The sequence below is a fragment of the Ambystoma mexicanum genome, chromosome 7p (genome assembly GCF_040938575.1).
Source record: "Ambystoma mexicanum isolate Mex_15411 chromosome 7p, UKY_AmexF1_1, whole genome shotgun sequence".
NCBI classification, from domain to species: Eukaryota; Metazoa; Chordata; class Amphibia; order Caudata; family Ambystomatidae; genus Ambystoma; species Ambystoma mexicanum.
In genome coordinates, this window is record NC_090939.1 from 82299058 (window position 1) to 82324187 (window position 25130).

The following is a 25130-nucleotide window of genomic DNA, read 5'->3' on the forward strand; positions in this document are numbered from 1 at the left end:
ATCCTCCTCAATCTCATAAGTACCCACGGGATGACCGGTATCAGTGTAAACATGTAGTGGAGACGAAGACATACTCCACCAGAAAAGTGTCCCCTAATGCAACCCTTCACTGGGAATTATCTCCAGCAGAACTGCCTGCACTTAGCATTGGTCCCTGTGGCAAACATATCCACTGTCGGGGTACCCCTCAGGGCGAAGATCTCTTCAAGAACTTCTTGGCACACTTCCCAATAGTGTGAAACCACGCTCTGCCAACCTCTTCTCCTCTCACAGCAGATGGGCCAACGAAGCGGAGATCTGATTCTTCCGGCAACCAGAACCAGAGCTGCAATTCCTCCCTGCAATGGTGCAGGTACAACACCCCATCCTGCATGTTGAAGTAGTGTATGGCCACTGTGTTGTCCATCAGGATGAGAACATGTTTGCCCCTGAGGGAAAGTGCAAAGCCCATCAGGGCTAACCTGATCACCCGCAACTCCAGTCTGTTGATGGGCCATCAGTGTTCCACTGGTGACCAAAGGCCACTCACCTGCAGATCCCCGCAGTGATCGCCCCCACCCTTGAAGGATGCATCTATGAGCACCTGCGCCTGAGGCATTCTCGCTCTGCTGGCCCACCAAGAAAGGTTGTTGGCCACCGTCACCCTGAAAATGCTTTCATGTCGTCTAAGTACTGGGACCACTGAACCCTCAACAGCCACTGCAGAAAGTGCATCCGCAGTCTGGCCTCTTACACCAGAAGCAGGATGCCATGAGACCTAAGAGGCGGACGAAGAAAGCCACTGGTATCCTCAACCATTTGCCTGACACTGCAGACTCTTTCTTCGGGGGGGGGAAGCCTTCTCCGCCCGTGTGTCCACAACTGCTCTGATGAATTGGAGCTTATGCATTGGGCTGACGTGTGTAATGCTCACCTGGTATCCACAGGGACGTCACTCAGACTGTTCTGACCTCTTACGACCTTGAACCCTTACCTGGAGGCTATTCGACTGGAGACTGGGCCTGAAACACAGGATTGGTAGAGTTTAACTCCCTATTGTCTCTGTGTGCTTGAACCCCTTCTTTCCCGGGGTCCAACCCTTCCCTTTGATCCACAGCTTACCTTGTTTTCTTGGATAGTGTGCTCTCCGTCCTGCTTTCAGCGCAGGGGCACGTTGATTGATGAGGGCTCGTTGCTGCCTAGTTACTTCACTGGCAAAAGTCTGACAGGTAAGTATAATGAGTATTTTGAACAGTTCTCTAACTTCGTTCCTATCCTTCCTTAGATGATGGCCGGTGTCCGTGTATGGAGGCGTGCTGCTGAGATGAGTAGCGCTGAAGGTGAGTGAGAGCGAGATGCGCGATGCGACCCTTTCGTATTTGTATTGAACTGAGTTATTTTTCTGTGTCTTTTAGGTGCTGCGATGTTTTCAGCATGGATTCCGGTTATGAAGAAGAAATGCTGTAAGTGCGGTATGCGGCGCCTCTAGATGTTCCCATGCTAACCTGGAGTGTCTTTCCCCTCTTGCAGATGGATGAGAGGTTCCGGAGACAGAGTTCCCACAGAGCGGCTGGGATTCAGGTAAGCGTTTGAAGCTCGTACAGTATTTAAAAATAAGCAAAGATTTGCAGAATCCTTACTAATGCCTTTGTTCTGTTCTTTTCCCTTAGGAAGCGGCGTGCCGGGATGGGAATGACACCGCCGAAGATGCCCGCAGAACAGAAGGAGCGATGAATGATGGGCAGAAGCGCTGCAAGGTAAGGCTGTTCCTAACAGTGTTCTTGTTCTTTCAGGAGCTGAGCGCAGAAGAAAGATGCAGGCCTTCTGGAGACCGATCCGAACACGGCGAGTGTCACGCTGCAGGTGCAGAAAACGCAAAGCATGTTTCTCAGCCTGGGCGTGGCTTAAATAGTCTCTGGGTATCCCAGGTGTTTCTGGGCTGGACCACACCCAAAAGACTAGACTGCACATGCAGTTCTGGGAACCGAAATATGTGGGGGCATCCATCTTGTCCCCATCAATGCACTACAAGTCCAATCCCCAATGTTATCCTATGGGAGTGAGTGAGTCTGGTGCCACAAGCGCCAAGTCTGACTCCAAGTCGGTCTTTGGAGGGATGGAGAGGCCCTTGAGGGCCATGTAGGTGATCGTCGCCTGGCTCTAGCCTGACAACTTGGAGGGCTAGGGACATGAGGGGCAGGAATCATGACAACGTGGTACTTCTGAAAGTTCATATAGAAGCCCAAACCGTAAAGCAGAGAGCAGGTTTCCTTGAGCTGCACCAAACTGTCGAGGTAAGCCAACCTATGCAGCACTATGGCTGTCCCATGGCACAACCAATGAAATCTGCAGTGTCCAGGCCTGCCTACAGCACTTGGCACATGGCCTCTTTCTCATCGTTAATCAAGTACAGAAAGCCATCCCTCACCTCTTCAGTCGGAAGCTTCCGCTATGATCCTCCACAGCTCAAGGGAGTATTTAGCGAAGGCGCAGGACATATTAATTGCTATAAGGGCCATGCTCCATGATCGGAAGCTTGTCTTGGTCAGGGCATCTTTCTCTGTCTGTGAGGATGTTAGAGGTGGATGTGGCCGGTCTCGAGCTCACTGTGGCGACTTGAACCACCAATCCCTCTGCCATATGGTGTGATGACAGAAAGGGTAGGTCTCCCCTGGCCGGCTTGTATTTCTTTGAGTTCCGAGTCCACAGCCGGTGTGCAACATAAAGTGCTAATGGGGTCTGATATTGCCACATTAAAGGACAACACCCTCTCAGTTTGCGGACCCCTGTCCGAAATGTCCGTAATGTCATATGCAGTAAGGGACTTGGCTGGGGTCTGGGACTGAATCCCCTTCATCTTCGTAAAGCGTTCTCATGGGAGATGAAGAACTCTGATTGTGTCTTGCGGACAAAAGACCTTGCGACTGCAGGCGCAGACTTCGACAGAATCGTTCACACAAGGTCTCTCAGCGATGACGCCTGTGAGGCCACCAGCACTGATGTCGACTTTGCGGACATCAACGCCGAACTCGAGGGCATGAGACCTGATGCAGTCACCTCGGTGCCGGAGCCATCGTGGGCAACTGGTGGCTGATCTACCTGCGCTATCAAGACTGGAGTCGTACCCGCTGCGGCTTTATGCAAAGGTTAGAGTATTTGCTCCTTAAATGCCTCCCACTCCTCCCTCGAGGCACCCAAAGCCGGGCAGGATTTACCCTGCTACTCCGAAGAATCGGAGTCAGGTATGTGCCAGTGGCATCTCTTTATTTTATGGGAGGATGAGGAGTAAGAATGATACGAACGGCTGCGTGACTGCAAGCGTCTCTTTGCCTTCTTAGGGTGCATGTCCTTCTCGGACATGGTGCCTTCAGTGTCATGGCCCGATGACCTGATGGTTGAACGTGCTGGAGATTTCAACGGAGGTCACCCAAGTGCCAACTTCGCAAAACGTTCTCTAATAGACTTGGGGGTCCTTTGCTGACAGGAACCATACTGCTCGACATTGTGTTCCTTCCTGAGACATGACATGCAGATACGATTGAGCCGAGGGGCACTAGAATTTAGCTGATCGCTGCGCTTGATCTTTGTTTTTAGATATTGCCTGCTGCTGGTGATTGGGTTCCCAGAGAAAGTGCCCTTCTTTCTCTGCGTCATATGTTTGCAAAGGAGAGAGTTGGGGCTCTGTGTACCTGAACGCTGGAGTCCTGACTGCATCAGTTTGTAGATGTTTATAAAAAATTAATGGATTCAATCCAATTTAGTAGTGCTGTATTTATTGATGGTTGACAGCCTCATGCAGATACCATGCGGGTATGTGATGAAAATCTTTGAGCCGCAGTCCTAACAATGCTTGAACCCTGAGTCTTTAGGGCACGACATCCTGATGAAGATCAAACACACATTTTCTCACAGAACAGAATAGTTCAGAATAAATTTGTTCTGAGAGTGCGGAAAAATGAATGGAGGTACGGGGGTGCAGTGATGCAATATATATACGTCCGCCGTTACGTCCGGAGTCGAGTAGTGGCACGGTTGTATCAAGAGTCGACGACGGTTGATGTCGAGCTGTACTCTGCACCCTGTCAAATGTTTCAGAGCAGCTGACGCTGAAAGGTTAGCTATCAGATAAGGAATCTGCAGGAGTATGCAATCCATTGAAATAAACAACTTGCACCTACCTTCCTAAGTCTCAATATTTAATTTGTAGAAATAAACTTACCTAAAGGAGGTTGGAGGTACAAGCACAAGAAGCGAGGAATGGATTTTGGAGGAGATTCTGAGAAACACTAGAGGAGGACACATGGAGAGTAATGAAGGGGAGGTTGGAAGAAAAACCATAGAGTGAAGAGTGGTGAGTCATAAGGAGGAGGCTGGGTGGAAAATCCAGCTGAAGGAACCAAGAAACAGAGAGAAAGTATCTATCAGAGACTACAGGAAAAATAAGAGAAACATTTTGAGGGATAAGTTTGCAGGAAAATAAATATGACAAAGTCCCCTGCCTGACCATGGGGACCAACAGTGGGGTTGTCAAAGTGGACATGGTTTGCCCTGGGCTTGTGGATGCTGGTTGTTAGGAAGAATTCTCCTTCTAGGGCTGATTTCCCTCACCTAGTGAGTCCCCCAGCAGCTTTGCTGGATTTCTGGAGTTTATTTTTTCCACCTGGTAAGAGTGTACATCTTTTTTCCACTCTTACATGTGTTTTGGCCTATGTGTTGTTACTCATTGTGTGATCTTGGGCAGTGGAGCACACCACTCCAAGTGCCCCTGTTCTTGTATGGGTTACACCACACCTTTAGTTTAGTAACCCAGCGTTGTCATTAAGACTTCCCCCCTGACTCCATTTCGCTGGAGCTGACTACTGTCCCCCAGAGAAAGGTAAAGTTGTCATTTACTTTACATAGTCATTTTTACCACAGACCCAGTACACACCATCTTACATGGAGTACTGGAAAGGGCTCATCTGTACCCGTTTTCTGTCTGTACCTCCCTGAGCATTGTTGCGCTCTTTTAACATTTAGACTTGGCTGGTGGCAGTGATATCTACCCTACCTTTTCCACCGCGATTATATTAGATAAACATGGTACTGTTCTTGGCTATTATATTAGCCTCAAACATAAACCCGCTTGACCAAATCGTCTTTCTTTTGGCTCCGGTTGGGTTTATTTGCCATTTCTTTTTGTTAAAGTCCTTCTTGTGTTTTACTTTGCGCAGCAAACTAGGTTCGCCTTCTTTGTTCACCTTCTTTTTGGCGGGCTTTTGCAGAGAAGCCCTCCTCAAGGCGCCTGGGTGTCTAGGTGGGCTGAATGTGAGGGAGGGGTGTAGTCACCCCCTGCACAGGGTATCCTAGGAAACCCAAGTCGCACTTTGCCATGATTGGCTAAGGTGGTTGTCCCGGCTGGACAACCCCCCACTGCGTGATTGACAGCCAGGCTGTGTGAATGGGGATTTTGTGCATAAAAGGCAGGTCTCTTGGGCTAGAAGTCAGAGTCGCCTCTGGAACTACAAGGAACCGAAGAGAAGCAGAGAGAATGATGGCTGCTGCAACTACCCCGTCCGGTGAAGCCCTGCTGCAGTCCTGAGCTATCTACCCTTCGACGACTAAGAGAAGATCCAGTCCGGAGTCTTCTTCCCTTGAGCCTGGTGGGGATAACCAGCTCATCTTCTTCAGCCAGAGATCTCCGCCATGGTTGAAATCGCTGCACACTGCTGTAGTGGTCCGGATAGCCACCTGCTGAGCCTCTCCTGTTTTTAAGGAGCACACCTTTCCGTTGTCGCTGCTGCCGGCTTCATCCCTGTGTGGTGCAGACCCCCTTCAGACGTCCTCCTTCACAACGAAGCTCCAGGAATCATGGGTCTGCGGGAAACCAACAGGAACAACTGCCAGGGCTCCAGCTGCATCGTGGAAATAAGGTACTGTGTTCTACTCGAGGAAACTGGGTGAACTCATTTTCTTCATCTCCAAGGCTCGTCCTTGTCTTCCCTCCTTCTTATAACTTTTGCTTCTGAACATTGACAATATTCAAGTACTCTTGGGCTATACGGAATCGTGAACTGTCTAACGGTGTGATCTTCGGCACAGGCCTCCGGCGTCATCTAAACCTGGCTCCGACCCTTTGACTTTTGAACTCCTGTTTCTGAGTGTTTCTCGATACTGTCTGCCTAACCTAAATATTGCCTGTGATTTTTGCCTCCAACTCCCTATGGGTATCTCAAGTGCTAAGTGTGTTTTTGCCCCGGTAGCATTTCATGTCAGGGATACGTGTTTATTTAGTAGACCGAACTGTCAAAAAGTGATCGCAACCGTATCTGCGGTATCATGTTTTGTTCATAACACCGGTTCATTCAAACACAGGGTACTTATCTTGAGACTTACTGTACAAAGTGAATTGGTTAGTTGTAGTATATTTAACCTGTGGTTTTGTTTAAAGTTTAATAGAGGTGTTGTGTTTATAACTGATGGTTTAAAAATAAATGTACTTACATTTTTTTCCTGAAACCTTGAGTCAGTGTTTGCTTGAGTCACAGTAATTGTGGTCCCTTTGTGTAATCTCTGCTACTGCTCATATACTCTTGAGATAAGCCTGGCTGCTCTGCTACTGCTACCACTATAACTTAGTAGTACAGGCTTGTACCAAAGGTAAAACCTGTATTGCCACCTGTGGTCTTAATCGTGTGTAGTGGTCCCTAAGGGCACTGCACAGGATTCTGCCTAACACTGGTCGCAGATGAGTTATACAGGGGATCCCCAGACTACTGCACTAAGAGAGGAAGCAGTCACATGAGCACTTATACCCACATCCCTCCATAAACATCCATGGCCAACACAGAGAAAAGGTTGTGTCTGGGACCCTTGAACATGCCCCTTTCCATCAGGTCAGTCCCCTTAGAGAGCCATCTGAGCTCTCTAAGCTGACCCACACACTCACTATTGGAAATGGAGCTTTCCCCTTTAATGAAGCAAGCTTACAACATTTCAAAGTTACTACAGAGCTAGGAAAAACATTGACTACTCTACCTGATATCTCAACATTTAGTCAGTAATTGACTGCCTCTAAAAGTCGCTGTAGTTTATTCTGACATTTTAACACTTTGGCTACTTATTGGCAGTTTTAAGGATTGCATTCTGCAGTCTAAGTAGTGTCAACAAACACATGGTCTGGGGCTGCTATATACATTGCTAAGGGCAATCGTGATGATTCATCCTTTAATAAAATCAGAAGCACTGGAAGTAAGGATTTCCACTGAGATGGTTTATGCAGGAGAATTATTAATACCATTTTTTACTTTTTGGAACTTCCTTTGTTCAGCATATTTTTTCCAGTTCCCCCAAGAGAGATTTTTGTTCTTTATTATTTGGGAACCATACCTCTGCACTGTTGTTTCGGCTCCTTTATCGAGCTAGAAAATAATGGCTTCCTAGGGCACCAAAGACAAGGGAAACATTTCCTATTATGAGTCATACTCACATAGAGCAGAGAGGCCTTGCAGATGCATGATTAGACATGAACTAAGTTAAACTGGCTTGTGTAATAACCAAGGAATGGAAAATAAACATAGCCCATTCTCTGGCTGCGGTGAACATCACAAGAATTACAATGTCGCAATACTCTCACAACAAAGAATGTATAAATGTACTGGACAGATTTACAGTCTTAACAGAGGGTTATTCACACACTGGGCAAGCAGAAGGGCTCAGGGTAATGCAGCCATTGGAAACAGAACTTCCTTGATGAGTATAGGAGTGCTCAGACATACTCAGAGCAGTACTAAAATCCCAAATGTTGGCAGGGCTTAAAATACGATAAGGCTAACCCCCTTTCAGCCTACATGACTCTAAGCACACTACCCAATTACAAAACAGCAAGGCCCACACACCCCAGGTGCAACCAATACTCCTACGCAACACCCAAGGGGAGGGAGGATACAATACAACAAGAGTTGAAGCTGCCTGATTCCATGGAGGTAAGCATCGCTCATTCCGAGCATCTGCTCCTTTTACAATACGTTTGGCGATATTTTACTTTATTGTCCGAGTTGCTGCAATGCTGCCTTTCTTCCTGCTTCCCCCTGCTTTTGCCCACCTCCCAGCGCCTTTAGTCAAGTCTCTAGGGCAGCCCCACTGCTGTGCAGCCCCCTCAGCTAAGGGCTTGAGGCAAAGAGCAGCTCCTGCAGTAGCAGCTCCAGACTCTGTTTGCCTGTGTTCGCCTTGTGAGCATCCAGCGCGGCCATCAACCAGCAGCGACTGACTAGGTATGAAAGGTGCGGGCAGGGGGAACAGCCATTACTGCTCCCTTTTTAACTGTCCCTCGTCTCTTATTACTCCTATTAGCTAAGTTTGCAGTCTGCTGCACGTTCGCAGTTGTATGTTATTCATATCTGGCATTAGGTGATTTGTAGTAGCTAGCCATTTGGGGATTTTCTCCCTATATCTAGGATAGTCAAATCTGAGTGGCTTTGCATTTGTTTTTGTGTCTGAATATTAGGCTTTTTCCCACTATCCCTCTTCAAGGATCTCTTCCCTCTATCCAGAACACTCGCCTCTAGGTACAATGCTTTTTCTGTTGTTGCTGAAACCTCAGAGTTTCCCTTATCCTGGTAACTTGATTCAAGATTCTTCTCTGCTCTGTGTTGCAGTTCGGTCTCATGCATTGCAGTTTCTACCTCCCCACTCTTTCTCTCAGACCCTCTCTCCATAGTGATTTCAATCTCCCCTATCTTCTTTAACTGCTACTCTACCACCTATTCTATATCTCTTTCTAACTCTGAAAGGAAAAAATGAAGGAAGGATCTCCTGGTCTCCAATCCGGGCCTGCACATCGCTGACACCTATGTTAATGCTTCTTACAGGCAGACTGTCACCAACATGCTCTGTCGTTCCCTCTCCTGACCTTTAGATTCCCCAAATGTTATCAGTGCCCTTCCCTTTCTCCTCCTCTCCCATTAATGGTGGCACCCATTGGGAAGTACTCCTGGCATACTTCCTTTCCTCTAGGGCCAATGGTACTGTCATGACCCAGGGCTTTCAGACCAACCTTCTCCTTCTTGATAGGCGATTTCCGTCTCTCATCAACTTCCTCCCTGCTCCTGCCACTCCTCCTTCAGCCTCCCCACAGGGCCCCTCTGCTACCACCGATGGGTGTACCACTTTCCTATACCCCTCCTTGGAAGACCTTCAAAAGTGGCAACCAGCACCATCTAGCTACCCTCAACTCTTGCTCTACCGTCAACCTGTTACACCTTTCCGTCATCGCTGCTTTTTACATTTGCATAAGTGGAGACTGTGCAGTTCCGCGCTTTGTTGTACGGCAGCGCTGTCTATTCCTGTCAATGCTAACAGTCTCAGCGGTACTGTTGTTCCGCGTTGCCAGCGCACGTCAAGAATAGGTCACATGATTCTTCCACGCAACCAGCTGACTCTTACGACAAGTCATGTGACACTATTTCAGAACCGAAGGCTTTCGCCCTCTCGCGTCGCTACTGTCTTACATGACGCTCCTGTTCCCCTACAGCGCTCCCTTCCAGCTAATACTACCTTTCAGCCTGCATTTCCGGGAACCCGTTCGCGATCCTATCCCAAGCCTTCATTACAGAGTGAAAACAACGGAATCCCAAGTCTTCCTGACTCGGTTAGTTCCTTCCCCGGTCCTCCGTTTCTTCTCCGTTCCTGGTTAGTTAAATACCCGTTCTTTCCTGCTCCTGTTTAGTAATCTTTCCTCTCATTACTACAGAAGTTTCTGAAGGAACTAGAACTCCAGTCATTACCTCCCTTTCTCTCCGAGAGACCTCCACCTCTCATCAACCGCTAGAATCTACCAACAACATCCGTAAGAACATACTCACCTGTAATTATTCTGTTCTTCTATTCCGGTTTCCTCCTATATTTACCTGTTATTTTCTCCCGATAGAACCTGTGATACCGCCATCGAGCCAGGAGTTCTGTGCCTTGGATAGCCATCTTTCTGCAAGGATCTCCGACAACGCGTCCAGGGTTTTTTCCTCCTTTGGGGGTTTCCCTGGGGGTCCTGCCTCTCCCTGTTGAGGTTTTCTTTCCTCCTGAAGGGGTAGAGGGCTCAGGATTCTCAGGGAGGCTCTTCATTTCCGCCGTTGCTGTCCCGGTTCCGACGTTCTGACCAGGTTGGTGGAAACTTGTTTATACATTCACCCGCTTTTTGGGTTATGTAGTTGATTTTCCGGATCAGATTGTAATAGTTAGCGACGCCCAAAAGTTCATTAACCTGGTCGGAGCGGTAGTGCTGGGATGGAACAGCAAATGCAGCAATTGATGGCTGCTATGCAGTCCATGTCTCATGAAATGCAGAGTCTTAAACAGGACAATGCACAGTTGAAGCAACAGTTTGCTCGGGCCTTTTCTGAAACCCCTCCCGTTACCCTCTCAACGGGCAAATATGATGGTGACCCTCATAGGTTAAAAGAATTCCTTGACAGTTGCACCATCCAGTTTACGTTTAAATCTCGATTCTTCCCCACTGATAAGGACAAAGTGGGCTTTCTTATTTCACACCTAACGGGCCCCGCTCTTGCTTGGGCTACTCCGTTAGTCACTTCCGGAAACGCTATATTGGATTCCTACCCAGCGTTCTCCAACAGTCTCAGGTCCATGTTTGGTCGGCAAGAGATTTCAGTAGCCACGCAGGAAAGGCTTTTAGATCTGAGGCAAGGTAATAAGGACCTTATGTCTTACATTACCCAATTCAAACAGTTATCTTCCGAAACCGGTTGGCCTGATGACGGACTACTCACCCTCTTTCGACGAGGACTTGCTGAGGATTTGAAGGATGAGGTGTCCAAGATTCCACGGCCTGCAAACCTGGCTGAGATGATATCCTTGACTATGCAAATAGACTACCGTCTCCAAGAGCGTTCATTAGAAAGAAAGAAGGGGAAAGGCCCTCGTCTTAACCCAGATCTCATGACCCTTCCACATAAGACCATTCCTTCTGAGGAACCCATGCAGATAGGATCAGTTAGGGGTCCTATTTCAGCAATAGAGAGAGAACGAAGGAAAGCCTTAAATTTGTGTATGTATTGTGGGTCTTCTTCCCATTTGTTGCGAGATTGTCCAGTCGTTCCTCCTCGCAGATCCAGACCTTTGCCGTCGGGAAACGCCAAGCCCCTACCGTAAAGGGAACCACGGTAGGAGTCCAGCTTCAGGGTTCCCCGACCGAAGATGAGTCCACTCTTGGACCGTTGGCTCATAACCCTTCCATGATTGTACTTTCATTAACCATCTTGTTGCCTGACCGGAATTTGATGGGTATACCGGCTCTGCTCGACTGCGGAGCCGCTGGAAACTTCATTGACGATAAATGGGCAGCCAAGAATGGGATAGACAGAACTCCTAAGTCCTTTACTACACCCATCCTAGGAGTAGATGGAAGTCCCTTAAGCTCGGGACCTATACGAGAACAAACCAAGCAGCTAACTTGTTTGATCGCCTCTCATAAAGAGACATTGGTGTTTGATTTAATCAGAGCGGCTCACTTCCCCATAATTCTTGGTCTGCCTTGGCTGCGGTTACACAACCCCTACATAAACTGGAAGGCAGGAACACTTTTTCTGGGTTCGGAGTACTGTGTCGCTCATTGTCTTTCACACAATTCAGTAGGCATCTATATTCCATCTGAGCCTCCTCCTGCCACCGAGTTGCCTTCCATCGGTCACTTGGGGCTGATTCCCGAATGTCACCAGCACTTTCTCAGGGTTTTCTCTACTCCCCGGTTTCCAACACTCCCACCTCATCGAAGAGATGATTGTCATATAGACCTGCTTCCAGATCAACCGGTTCCGTTTGGACGCATGTACGTGTTGTCCCAACGTGAGAAGAGTGCCCTTCGAGAATACCTACATGCTAATCTCCAGAACGGTCTCATTACCGAATCTAAATCTCCTGCTGGAGCTTCCTTATTTTTTATTCCAAAGAAAGATACAGAAGAATTGAGACCGTGCATCGATTACAGAGGACTTAATAAGATCACTATTCCTGACAAGTATCCAATGCCATTGATTAAAGACATTCTCGAAGCCGTCCGTGGAGCGGCACTTTACTCTAAATTGGACCTTAGGGGGGCCTATCACCTCATTCGAATCGCTCCTAATGACGAATGGAAGACGGCCTTTCGAACACCTTTCGGACACTTCCAATACCAAGTCATGCCCTTTGGTCTAGTTAATGCGCCTGCTGTGTTTCAGCGGTTTATGGATCACCTTTTCGCCGATTTGCTTCTCCACTGTGTCGTCATCTACCTCGATGACATTTTGATATTCTCACCTACGCTTGAAGACCACATCCAACACGTCAACCTAGTCCTGAGTCGCTTACAGACGAATCATTTGTACTGTAAGGCGGAGAAGTGTGAGTTCCATCAAACTCAGATAACCTACCTAGGATTTGTCCTGTCAGCAAACGGGATCTTCATGGATCCAAGAAAAGTTTCTGCTGTGCTGGATTGGCCAGCACCTTCCACAGTAAAGGAGGTTCAGCGATTCCTCGGATTCGCAAATTTCTATCGGAAATTCATTCCCTGTTACTCTGAGACTATCCTACCTATTACTCGTCTACTCAAGAAGGGGATCGCCTTCTCTTGGAACCCTTCAGCCCAACAAGCCTTTGAGACTTTAAAGGGTTTATTCATCTCTGCCAGGGTTTTACTTAATCCGGATCAATCTCGTCAGTTCATCATTGAGACGGACGCTTCTCACCATGCTCTAGGAGCCGTCCTTCTACAAACAACAGATTCAGGGGAGGAGAGACCGGTGGCCTATTTGTCAAAAACGTTTAACTCCTCGGAACTCCACTACTCGGTACTTGAAAAAGAGTTATTGGCCATTAAGAAGGCCTTCGAAGAATGGAGACATCTTCTACTAGGCTCTCCCCATGCCATAGTGGTCCGAACGGATCATCAGAACTTGAAAGTACTACAACAGGCTCAAACCACAAATAGTAGACAAGCACGGTGGGCGTATTTTTTTTTGCCTTATCGGATCGAATTCACCTTTCTCCCAGGAAGCCAGAACCTAAGAGCCGATGCCTTATCCCGAAAGAAACCACATGTTTCTCAATTCTGTTCAGAGAAGTTGTTTCCTCAAGCAAGATTTGTGGCAGTCATTTCCGACTTTCTCCATTTACTAAAGCAGGATACAATTAAGAATCAAACCAGATGTGAAAATCTTCTTTCTACTCACCATCTTACAAGAGACTGAGGATTATATTTCAATGCAGAACAAGTTCTAATTCCTTCCAGCGTTCTTCAATCTGAGGTCCTTCGGATGTGTCATGACTCTAGAGCGGCAGGGCACCGGGGAATACAGACTACTCTGGATTTGATAAAACGATATTTCTGGTGGCCAACTCTTCAGGTCGATGTTCATGATTATGTAAACTCTTGTGCAACATGTATTCAGTCTAAATCTTCACGAACTCCTCCTTTTGGTTTACTTACCCGCATGCCTATACCAGAGAAACCTTGGCAAATCATCTCCACCGACTTTATAGTGGATCTTCCGCCTTCCTCAGGTTATACAACCATAATGGTCACCATAGACTACTTGACCAAGATGGCACACTTCATTCCCTTGGGCAAATTGCCAGGGGCAGCCCAAATGTCAAGGATATTCATTTCTGAAGTGTTTTCCAGACACGGACTACCTGAAGTCATAGTCTCTGACAGAGGGCCCCAATATACTTCACAATATTGGAAGGGAGTCTGTCACTTTTTAGGCATTAAGAGGGCACTCAGTTCGGGATATCATCCCCAGACCAATGGGCAGACGGAACGTCTTAATCAAACGTTGGAGGGATACCTACGTTGTTACGTCTCCGCAGCTCAAGATAATTGGGCTGAGCTATTATCAATGGCAGAGTTTGCTTACAATAATGCCAAACACACAGCTCTTAAGACTAGCCCCTTCTTCTGTTCATACGGATTTCACCCCTCTTTTGTTCCTACTACTACTCCTTCCTCCTCTAAACTACCAGGGGTAGACTGTCTGATAGACAACATCCAGTCTGGCCAAAGGAAGGCTCGTTTGGCTCTTCAAGAAGCCCAGGATCGAGCCAAGCGATATGCAGACCAACATCGACGCAAATTTCCAGAACTACAAGTAGGAGACAAGGTTTGGTTGGCCTCTCGGTTTCTTCCAAGACACTTAGTCCCTTCTAAGTTATCTCCTAAGTTTTATGGTCCTTTCAAGTTGTTATCCAAAGTGGGCTCGGCAGCTGTTCGACTGGCTCTCCCAGCTACCTGGTCCCGCATTCATCCTGTTTTTCATCTATCTCAAGTGAAACCTACTGTAGCCGATCGTTTCCGACGCTCTACTAAGACCATTCCACCTCCGGTAATCACTGATACCGGGACAGAATATGAGGTGGCCGGTATCTGTGATTCCCGCTACCACAGGGGTAAGCTACAATTTCACATTGATTGGAAGGGGTATTCTCCGGCTGAAAGAACATGGGAACCTGCTTCTGGGGTTCACTCTCCTCTTTTGGTTCGAAGTTTTTTCCGTCTACACCCCGGGAAGCCTGGATCACCCCCCAGGAGGAGAGGGCATACTGTTACACCTTTCCGTCATCGCTGCTTTTTACATTTGCATAAGTGGAGACTGTGCAGTTCCGCGCTTTGTTGTACGGCAGCGCTGTCTATTCCTGTCAATGCTAACAGTCTCAGCGGTACTGTTGTTCCGCGTTGCCAGCGCACGTCAAGAATAGGTCACATGATTCTTCCACGCAACCAGCTGACTCTTACGACAAGTCATGTGACACTATTTCAGAACCGAAGGCTTTCGCCCTCTCGCGTCGCTACTGTCTTACATGACGCTCCTGTTCCCCTACAGCGCTCCCTTCCAGCTAATACTACCTTTCAGCCTGCATTTCCGGGAACCCGTTCGCGATCCTATCCCAAGCCTTCATTACAGAGTGAAAACAACGGAATCCCAAGTCTTCCTGACTCGGTTAGTTCCTTCCCCGGTCCTCCGTTTCTTCTCCGTTCCTGGTTAGTTAAATACCCGTTCTTTCCCGCTCCTGTTTAGTAATCTTTCCTCTCATTACTACAGAAGTTTCTGAAGGAACTAGAACTCCAGTCATTACCTCCCTTTCTCTCCGAGAGACCTCCACCTCTCATCAACCGCTAGAATCTACCAACAACATCCGTAAGAACATACTCACCTGTAATTATTCTGTTCTTCTATTCCGGTTTCCTCCTATATTTACCTGTTATTTTCTCCCGATAGAACCTGTGATACCGCCATCGAGCCAGGAGTTCTGTGCCTTGGATAGCCATCTTTCTGCAAGGATCTCCGACAACGCGTCCAGGGTTTTTTCCTCCTTTGGGGGTTTCCCTGGAGGTCCTGCCTCTCCCTGTTGAGGTTTTCTTTCCTCCTGAAGGGGTAGAGGGCTCAGGATTCTCAGGGAGGCTCTTCATTTCCGCCGTTGCTGTCCCGGTTCCGACGTTCTGACCAGGTTGGTGGAAACTTGTTTATACATTCACCCGCTTTTTGGGTTATGTAGTTGATTTTCCGGATCAGATTGTAATACAACCACTCCTCTGACATCTGCCACCTCCTTGAGGATCTCGACATATCTGCTCTCACCGAGACGTGGTTCATGGCCAGCTCTTTCAGGAGTTTTGACACTCTCCTAGAGGGCTACAAGATCCTCTCCAGGCCCAGGCCTAACCGTTCCAGGGGCGGAGTAGCCCTGATCTTCCCTGAGTGGGTCCCTGCTACCATCATACCCACTCCGTCCTACTCCTCCTTCAATGTCTCATCTGCAGGCTTGGTGTCTCTCCTATCCTCTCGCTGACCCTTGCCACCATCTACAGGCCACCTGGCCTGGTCTCCCACTTCCTCTCAGAGTGGTCTGACTTCACCTCTTCTCTCCTGGCCTCCACCTCCAAGCTTCTCCTCCTCAGAGACTTTAATATTCTCCTTGAATCCCCTCATGCGACCTCTGGAATCTTTGGCAAACTTCTTTCCCTCTCCATTCTTCCCTCGGGTCCGATGCACTCAGCCAGACACACCTTGGATGCTCTCCTCTCTGCTGACATCCCAATCTCCAACCCTCTCACTACACCTCTCTTCCGGTCTGATCATACTCTCCTGTCCTCTGACTTGGACCTCCTGGGTCCCCCGGCTAAGCTCCCGCCTGCACTGCCAGTCTCCTTCTGCATCATTCGACCTATGAAGCGAGTGTCAGTTGCTGCTTTTGCTGCCACCTTCATATTTTTAATTTTTTTTATTTTTATTATTTGATTTAGTTGACAGTTCAACTTTACAAATATTTTAGTAAGTACAAAACGAAACAAGAATTTCAATTATTGACAATATGATACATCGTTTTCTTAAAAATCACTTGTGAAGCATACTTTTCTCAGTTGCAGTCACAGTAAAAAAGGTCAATATATGTAAACTTTTATCTACATTCTGCATCATGTTACTGTAGATACTTCCTTAAAAGAAGAGAAGAGAACAAGTTTGTAAACATGTGATACCATTTAGCGATTAATTTCATGCTGATTTTATGCTTAACACTCACATTTTAATTGCCAAATGCTAGCTAGATTCACTACTTTGTTTCAGATTTGTAGGACTTAAAACTTTTCTGCTCATAAGGAAAGGCAGCATCCAAAATGCGAATCGTTGCAATTCTACCAGATATTTTGGCAGATCAAAAAATGTCAGCCCAAATTTCAGCGTCAGAGCGATCAATGTATTTTGGGGTCATACATTTGACAAGCGTGGTACGTTGAGACACAAAAGCTTTACAATTCAAAATAATATGACGCAAGGTTTCTGTGACAGATGTATCCTTGCAAAATCGACAATAGCTTAGTTCTTTTTTTTACAATGCCTCATCTAACCAAGATTTCATTTACTGGCCACAAATTCAGACGTAATCTTAACACTTAGGTTCTTAAACTTGGGGATGGACATTTGGCAAGATAATCAGCCATTGTACGTAATTGCTTATGTCGAAAAAGTTCCCTGTTGAAGTCTTTAAGCCCCATACCTTTTTCTTGAGTCATTAGCCAATCTAGTTGGTAGGTTTTGACCTTTGCACGATTCGGATTTGTTACCAACAACTCAATTGAGATGTCTGCATCTGCATCTGCAAGAGCATTTATGACGTGTGTTCTCCATTTCAGAGGGAATGAATGATTAGAAGTTAACAGATACTCAGATAAAATAGCTAACCTGTCTCTTTTTGAGATACTCATAATACATTTTCTGAATAGTGTGCACATTTTGTCACTTGTACTTGGATTGATAGAAGACCAAGTTCATATCTTAATAACATATTGGGTGTACTTTTAGGCAGATTAAAACCGCTTTCCAGAATTTCACTTCAAGTTGATTCCAAAATAACTCAGATTTAGGTAACACAGATTCCAACCCATATGTGATAACTGGTACCACCTTTTGCTGGTAGAATGGCATTATGGGAACACACGTAAATTTGCCAAATTTGGCTTGAACAATTTTAGCCTGCGATATCAACATCAATAGTTTGGTTCGTATTGCTACTTCAAGGGATTTTTCAGATGTTACATTGTTAAAGTTCATCCCCAGATATTTATAGTCTAAAACCACTTGTAGTATGTGGCTGCATATTGTCCATTGAAATCTATTTTGGGAAGTTGTTTTAGCTCTGCCCAAGATAACAATTTGTGTTTTATTTTGATTTACAGTTAGCTTGTTTTCCGAAACATACTGATCAAGTACGTCAAGCAAAATTTGTAACCCAGTTGGAGTTTGGGAGATCAAGACAAGATCATCCGCTTGGAGGAGCCATGCTATACATTGTTTTCCTAGCTTTGGGGAATCAGATTGAGCTGTGGCAAATGCGTCAGCTATGTCCAGTAAAAACAAGTTAAACAGTGTTGAAGCCAATATGCAACCTTGTTTTAAACCTCTAGCTGTTCTAATTTTCTTAGTTAGAAGGCCTTCGATGTTCAACTTAATTTGTACAGTGGTATTTGAGTGTAGGAGGCTCACAATTTTTACCAAAGATTTAGGACATTCAAATCTCAACAATTTTCCGATAAGTAAATCTCTGTCAATTGAGTCGAAGGCCATGCAGAAGTCAACAAAGGCAACATATAAAGGTTGCTTCCGCATGGCGTATGATAATTTTAAGGCATTCAAAAGGGTGAGATTTATCTATGTCCCTAGCCCAGAGACAAAACCAGTTTGGAATGGGTCTCTCCGCTGGTTTGAGAGTGACCATGAGTTCAAGTCACGCAAGACTAGTCTGCAAAAGATTTTTCCGGGAACGTCCAAGAGAGCAATTGGACGATAACTCATGGGATTTTGTCTATCTCCTTTTTTGTGGATGGGGACAATGATAGAGTGTGTCCACGATGTTGGTAATTTTTGATATCGAATGATTAGCCTAAACAAAGTATATAGAATGGGAACCCACAAATCAACATTCTTTTTTAGAACCGCATTAGATAATCCATCTGGGCCTGGAGCACGGGACATGCTAGATTTGTTGATGAAGTATCAAATATCGTCTTCATCAAACTCAAGGTTGAAAACAGTGTTAAGCATGTCCAGGGTCCCAGGGGCCGCATATAAATTTGAAAAGTGTAGTACCCAATCATTTTCCGTTACTCCATTTATTAGGTGAGTTGCGGCGCTGCAGAGGTTGAATTGAGTAGCTGCCAAATTTGAGATGTGTTCTTACTTTGTATATGATGTGTCATGGACTCACCATCCTTTTGATATTTAGTGAGCTTGTATTCCCGCATCCAATTTTTATAAGCAGTTTTAATGCTTCTCAAGGCTAAATCTTTCATTGCCAATGGAAAATATTGGGTATGTCTCTTTTGTTTTCTAAACAATACTTTTCTAAGACAAATTGCATTATCGGATACTTGGCTTGGTTTCCCATGAGGCCTCTGCTTAGTGGCATACAATTGCATTAGATGATAAGGTGCCAGATTATTTATGTTGACAAGGTCAGAGTCCTCCTTCTCAAACATTTTTAAATGATCACTATAATGAGTTAGTGATTGTTTGGACCATTTTAGCCGATTTAAAGAATTGTTAATATTAACTGCATCCTTAAAAGTTTGTCTTGATGGAGATAAGACATGATTCAGCATAAGCTTGAAAGTCAATGGCCGATGGTCACTATACTCAGAAGTTTTCACTACAAAATCCTTTGTATATTCAAATAAACTTCTAGATACAAAAATATAATCAATGATGGCAGACTGTTTTTTGTTACACCAAGTCGCAAGAGGGGGAGAATCAGCCATACTTGTACCATTTAGCATGACCAAATTCCATGCTTTTGCTAAATTATTCCATAATCCCACCCATTCTTGTTTTTTCACTTTGTTCCCATGCAATAGGTGTAAATTCAAATCCCCAGCAACAATAATGTATACAATACCATGTACCAATATAACTTTTTCCAAAACAGTCGTTAGATTTTTGAAAAATAATGCAGTTGTAATACCCAAAGGGTTCCAGTAAACATTGACACAGGCAATTTTAAATGAGTTAATGTTGATGATAGAACATTGAATGAACGGGTTAATCGTGGGAAATGATGAAAGATGTATATTAGCTAGTGTATTTGTAGCAGTAAGTAAACCAGACATAGGCCTTCCTTTGGTGGCTCGTAAAGCTGGTTCAAGTTGTGTGTTGTAGTTGTTCCAAGTGGGAGGCATAGATAACCAAGTTTCCTGCAGGAAAATGATGTCATACTCACATAGAATACTCTTAGGGTTATTAATAAGGTGACTATGTCCTCTCGTATTCCAGCTAATTATCGAGACACACACTTGTTCTTTTGCCGGTTCTAGTTATACTCTTGTGATATGGGCGTATTCTTTCTGTTCATACCCCAATATCAACGATCTCCTGTCTCAAGCTGTCATTCTACAACAGCAAGGCATGGTCCAGGAATTTCTTAGATACAGACCTGAGCCCCTCGAACAAAATGTAAGACAGACCAGAAGTATACCACCCAAAGCTGACATAACACACTGAAACAATTCATGAGCTAGAGGCCAGTAATGCCAATATTAAAATTGCATTACTAAACACCAGGTCAATGACCAAACATGCACAAGAAATTCACGATTACATTATCGATGAGAATTTAGACATTTTATGTCTAACGGAAACATGGTTACAAGAACCTGTTGGACCCACTATTGATATTGCTATTCCACCTGACTACAACATCTACCTTAAAAACAGAGAAACCGGAAAGGGCGGAGGAGTGGCGATCATCGCAAAAAACTCTATTAAGCTCTTTGCCACCCCGATTCAGTGCTCAGGATGTGAAGTCATTCACCTCAAACTGACCCCCACCCAAAGAACAAGTTACTTCTTACCTTGTAACGTTCTTTCGACGGGATGTTCCTCCGACGTATTCCTCATCTTAGATATCTCCTTCCAGCTCTGCTGGCCTCGTAAAAAATTTTCTCTAGAGGGCGCTGCGCGTCGACGTCCTCCGAGTCGATGTCCTTCGACAGCCGTCGTATCGACGTCAACGTCATCCTGCCTATAAAGGCCGCGCGCAGCGTCCGTTGCTCAGTTCCGTTTTGTAGCCCACAATAATACTTTCTGGACTAACTAATCACCCTGAAGGAGCGTAAGCTGCAACAACAAGGGAAGTAGAACTGCGGGGATGGATGGGAGGGTCGATGAGGAATACGTCGGAGGAACATCCCGTCGAAAGAACGTTACAAGGTAAGAAGTAACTTGTTCTTCGAAGGGATTGTGTCCTCCGACGTATTCCTCATCTTAGATAGGCTCCCATAGCAGTATTCTATATTTGGAGGAGGGAGTACTGACTTCACGCTGTCTTCTATTGATGAATAGAATGCAGTACAGCCCTTCCAAACCTAGTCTCTTGACTGGAGGAGGAATCCAGATTGTAAAAACGTGTAAAGGTATGGACAGACGACCATGTAGCGGCCGCACATATGTCTTTAACCGGCACGCCTCTTTTGAGGGCCGATGAAGCTGCAATACCTCTGGTCGAATGAGCCCTAAGGTTTTGAGGGGGCTCTTTCCCTGCCAGTTTATAACATTCCAGAATGGCTAGAATGATCCATCTGGAAATGGTCTGCTTAGTTATTGGTAACCCCAGCTTGTGACCTGTGTAACCTACAAACAGCTGGTCTGCCGGTCTTATCCTGGCTAGTCTACTAATGTAAAAACTTAAAGCCCTCCTAGGGTCTAGCCTGTGTAACCTCTCTTCCTCTTTCCCCGGGTGAGGAGGAGGATAGAAAGATGGTAGGGTAATCTTCTGAGTGATATGGAATTCAGAAACCACCTTTGGGAGGAAATTAGGCTTCACTTGCAGGACAACTTTGTCTTTGTGAAAGATTGTATGAGGGGGTTTACAAGAAAGAGCTTGTAATTCGCTCACCCTTCTAGCAGATGTAAGTGCTATTAATAAAACAGTTTTAAGGGTAAGGAATCTTAACGAACAAGAATGGAGAGGTTCGAAAGGTGTACCCATCAGGAAAGTTAGTACTAAGTTTAAATCCCATAGGGGAACTTGGAATGGTCTTGGGGGATAAACATTGGTTAACCCCTTTAGAAACTGTATTACCAAGGGTAATTTGAAATAGGATGGTTCTTCCGCAGTACGCTTAAAGATGGATAGCGCTGCGAGATAGCCCTTAATGGTGCCAATTTGAAGGCCTGAATTTGCCAAATACAGTAGGAAGGACAAAACCATTGGTGTACCACATGAAAATGGGTCGATATTCTGTTCTCTACACCAGCTGCAAAATCTGTTCCAACGGCAGCGGTATAAAGACTTTGTTGCTGGCCTCCTTGCCGAAAGCAACACCTCCATAACATCATCAGGAAGGTCCCAATCCTTGTACCTCAGCCTTTCAGAAGCCAAGCGTGAAGGTTGAGGGTTTTGATGTCTGGATGGAGAACCTGACCTCCCTTCTGTGAGAGTAGGTTCTCTCTGAGTGGAAGTCGAATTGGAGGGCAGATGGACAAGTCTAGAAGGTCCGGGTACCACGTTCTCCTGGCCCAATCCGGGGCAATTAGGATCATGGTTCGCCGGAATCTTCTCAACCTCCTGATCATTTGAGGAATGACAGGGACCGGTGGGAACGCGTACAGAAGCGGAAACTCCCAGTCCACTATGAACGCGTCTCCCAGAGCTCCTCTCGGGGGAAATTCCCTTGAGCAGAACAGGTCGCATTTCCTGTTTAGGCTGGTGGCGAACAGATCTACCTGAGGGGTTCCCCAAAGGGCGAAGATCTCTTGAAGGACTTCCTGAGCTAGCTCCCACTCGTGGGAGACTGTGTTCTGCCTGCTCAGAGCGTCCGCTGTCAAGTTCTTCTCTCCGGCTAGGTGAACTGCCGATAGAGAGATTCCTTCTTGGATTGCCCAAAACCAGAGCTGCATCGCTTCTCTGCACAGGGGTAGTGATCCTACGCCTCCTCTTTTGTTGAGGCAATGCATGGCCACCGTGTTGTCCGTCATTATCAGGACGTTCTTCCCTTGTACAGCTGGCAGGAACGCCTTCAGCGCAAGTCTGATGGCTCTCAGCTCTAACAGGTTGATGTGTAGTCTGGACTCCGATGGAGACCAACGACCGCTGATGGTCAAGTCGTTGGCGTGGGCTCCCCACCCCGTGAGTGAGGCATCCGTGACTACTGTTATATCCGGCCAGGGTTGCCAAAACTGTTCTCCTTTCAGAATGTTCTCCTGACAGGCCCACCACTGAAGGTCTCGAGCCACCCTGCCGGGAACCTGAAGAAGATCTGTCATTCTCCCTGAGAATTGTGACCACTGAGTCCTCAGTGCCCACTGGAGGGATCTCATTCTCAGGCGAGCCTCTGGCACAAGGAAAATGCAGGAAGCCATGAGGCCTAGCAACCTCAAAAAGTCGAAGGCTGGGAGACGTTGGGCATGCTGGAACTTGGTAACCATCTGTAGAATATCTTGAGCCCTCACCTCTGGTGGCGAGGCTTTTCCCAGGGAAGTATCCAGGATCGCTCCTATAAACTGGAGTCTCTGCGATGGTATCATTTGTGACTTCTTTAAATTGAGGGAGAAGCCCAGTCTGTGAAGGAAGTGGCACACGTGATTTAGCTGGATCTGAGCTTGTTCCGGAGAAACAGCCCTGATCAGCCAATCGTCCAGGTAGGGGTAGACGTGAATCCCTTCCCTCCTTAGACTTGCAGCCACTACCGACATTAACTTGGTGAAGACCCTCGGGGCGGAGGTCAGCCCAAATGGCAGCACTCGAAATTGATAGTGAGAGTTGCCAATTGCGAACCTCAGGTATTTCCTGTGTTTGAGATGGATAGGCACATGGAAATAAGCGTCCTGAAGGTCCAGAGATACCAACCAGTCCTGGAACTGAAGGGCCTGGAGGATCTGAGAAAGAGTGACCATCTTGAATTTGTCTTTTCTGAGGAATTTGTTCAATTCTCGCAAGTCCAAGATGGGTCTCAGTCCTCCATCTTTTTTCGGAATGAGAAAGTAAGGGGAGTACCAGCCCTTGTTCCTCTCCGCTACAGGTATCGGTTCTATGGCACTTTTCTCTAGCAGGTCCAAAATTTCCTGCAAGAGGAGAGGATCTGGAGCTTTCTGAGAGCTGATCCCCGGTGGATGACTCTGAGGTATACGTAGGAAAGGCAGGCAGTAACCTTGGGCAACTGTTTCCAATGCCCAAGCATCTGACGTGATAGCCTGCCATACCGCCAGATGTTGAGTCAACCTGCCTCCTACAGGTGTCCTGTGAGGGGAGTCCTTAGAGTGGTTTTGGGGCGGCTGATGCAGATGCCGATGGTAAAGAGGCACCTGCTGTTGCTGCGGCTTTTGAATATCTACCCCGTCCACCTCGGGTAGTTCTTCTTTGACCCCTTTGAGCCGGTCGTCCTCTACCTCTTCCGAATGCGGAGTAGAAGCGAAAGGACTTGCCCCTCGCAGAGGTTCCTGTGGGACGAAAAGGAGTCTGACGGATTGCAGCTCCTAGGGATTTTGCTGCTGCTTTTGAAGTTTGCAGTTTCTCTAAACTGTCATCCGCCTTTTTCCCGAACAAAGAAGAGCCATCGAATGGCATGTTCAAGAGCCTGGCTTGCACATCTGGGGCAAAACCCGACTTTCTCAACCAAGCGAATCTCCTGGTTGATGTACTTGCCGCCATTGCTCTGCTGATACTGTCAGCCGAATCAATGCCCGTCTGGAGGGATTCGCACATAGCGTCTTTACCGTCCTGTATAATATTCAGGAACGCATCCCTTTCTTCTTCCTCCGGGATGCAGTCAGCCGCTGTAGAAGCACACTCCCAAAGTGTATGGCTGAACCTAGCAAGGGTGCAAGTAGCATTAACAGACTTTAACACCATGCTACATGCTGAAAAGACTTTCTTTGCCATAGCATCATATTTTTATCGTCCCTGTCCTGTGGGACTGTAGGATAAGCCGTCTTGACATCGGTAGAGGATGCTGCTTGTACCACCAGACTTTCTGGGGATGGGTGTTTAGACAAAAACTCTGGGTCTGTGGAAGATACCCTGTACTTTGTAGACAGTTTTTTATTTACTGCTGGTATTACATCTGGGGTTTCCCAGTTTGTCATGATCTTTCTCTGAAGAGCTTTATGAAAGGGCACCACAGGATCCTCTTGTGGGCCTTTGTCAAGAATATCCGTGAGGTCATCTTGTTGGAAAGATTGTGAAGGTGCAGACCACCCCATGAACTCTGTAATCCTGGCCATTAAGGCTCTGTAGGGGGTTTCAGCATGCTCCCCCGGGTCTGGCTTAGCAAACTCCACCTCAGGGGAAGTGTCTAACCCACTTGCCTCATGTAAAGAATCATGAAGATCCTTTAATCTGCGCTCTTCAGAGGAAAATTCCTCTCTAACTGGGGTTACAGGTCCCTGTAACTCAAATGTGTCTTGTTCAGACAAATCACCCTCTTCTAAAATTGAGGATATAGTTCTCAATTGTTCTGAACTCATAAAGGGAGTAAATCCCATTTCCAAGGCAGAGGGTGCCGAACTTGTCATTATTGGCCTCGAAAACGTCGATGTCGTCGACGCCGACGTCGAAGGCTTCGAGCGTGGCGTCGAAAACAGAGGTGGAGGCCTCGAGGACCTCGACAGAATTGGAATTCTACTCGACAA

At 46.5% G+C, this 25130-nt stretch overlaps 1 protein-coding gene across 6 annotated transcripts in view; it reads right to left on the reverse strand.

The window, feature by feature from the left end:
- Positions 1–25130, reverse strand: part of STXBP5L (syntaxin binding protein 5L) — a 3950894-nt gene that overhangs the window by 773434 nt on the left and 3152330 nt on the right. The window lies entirely within an intron of this gene.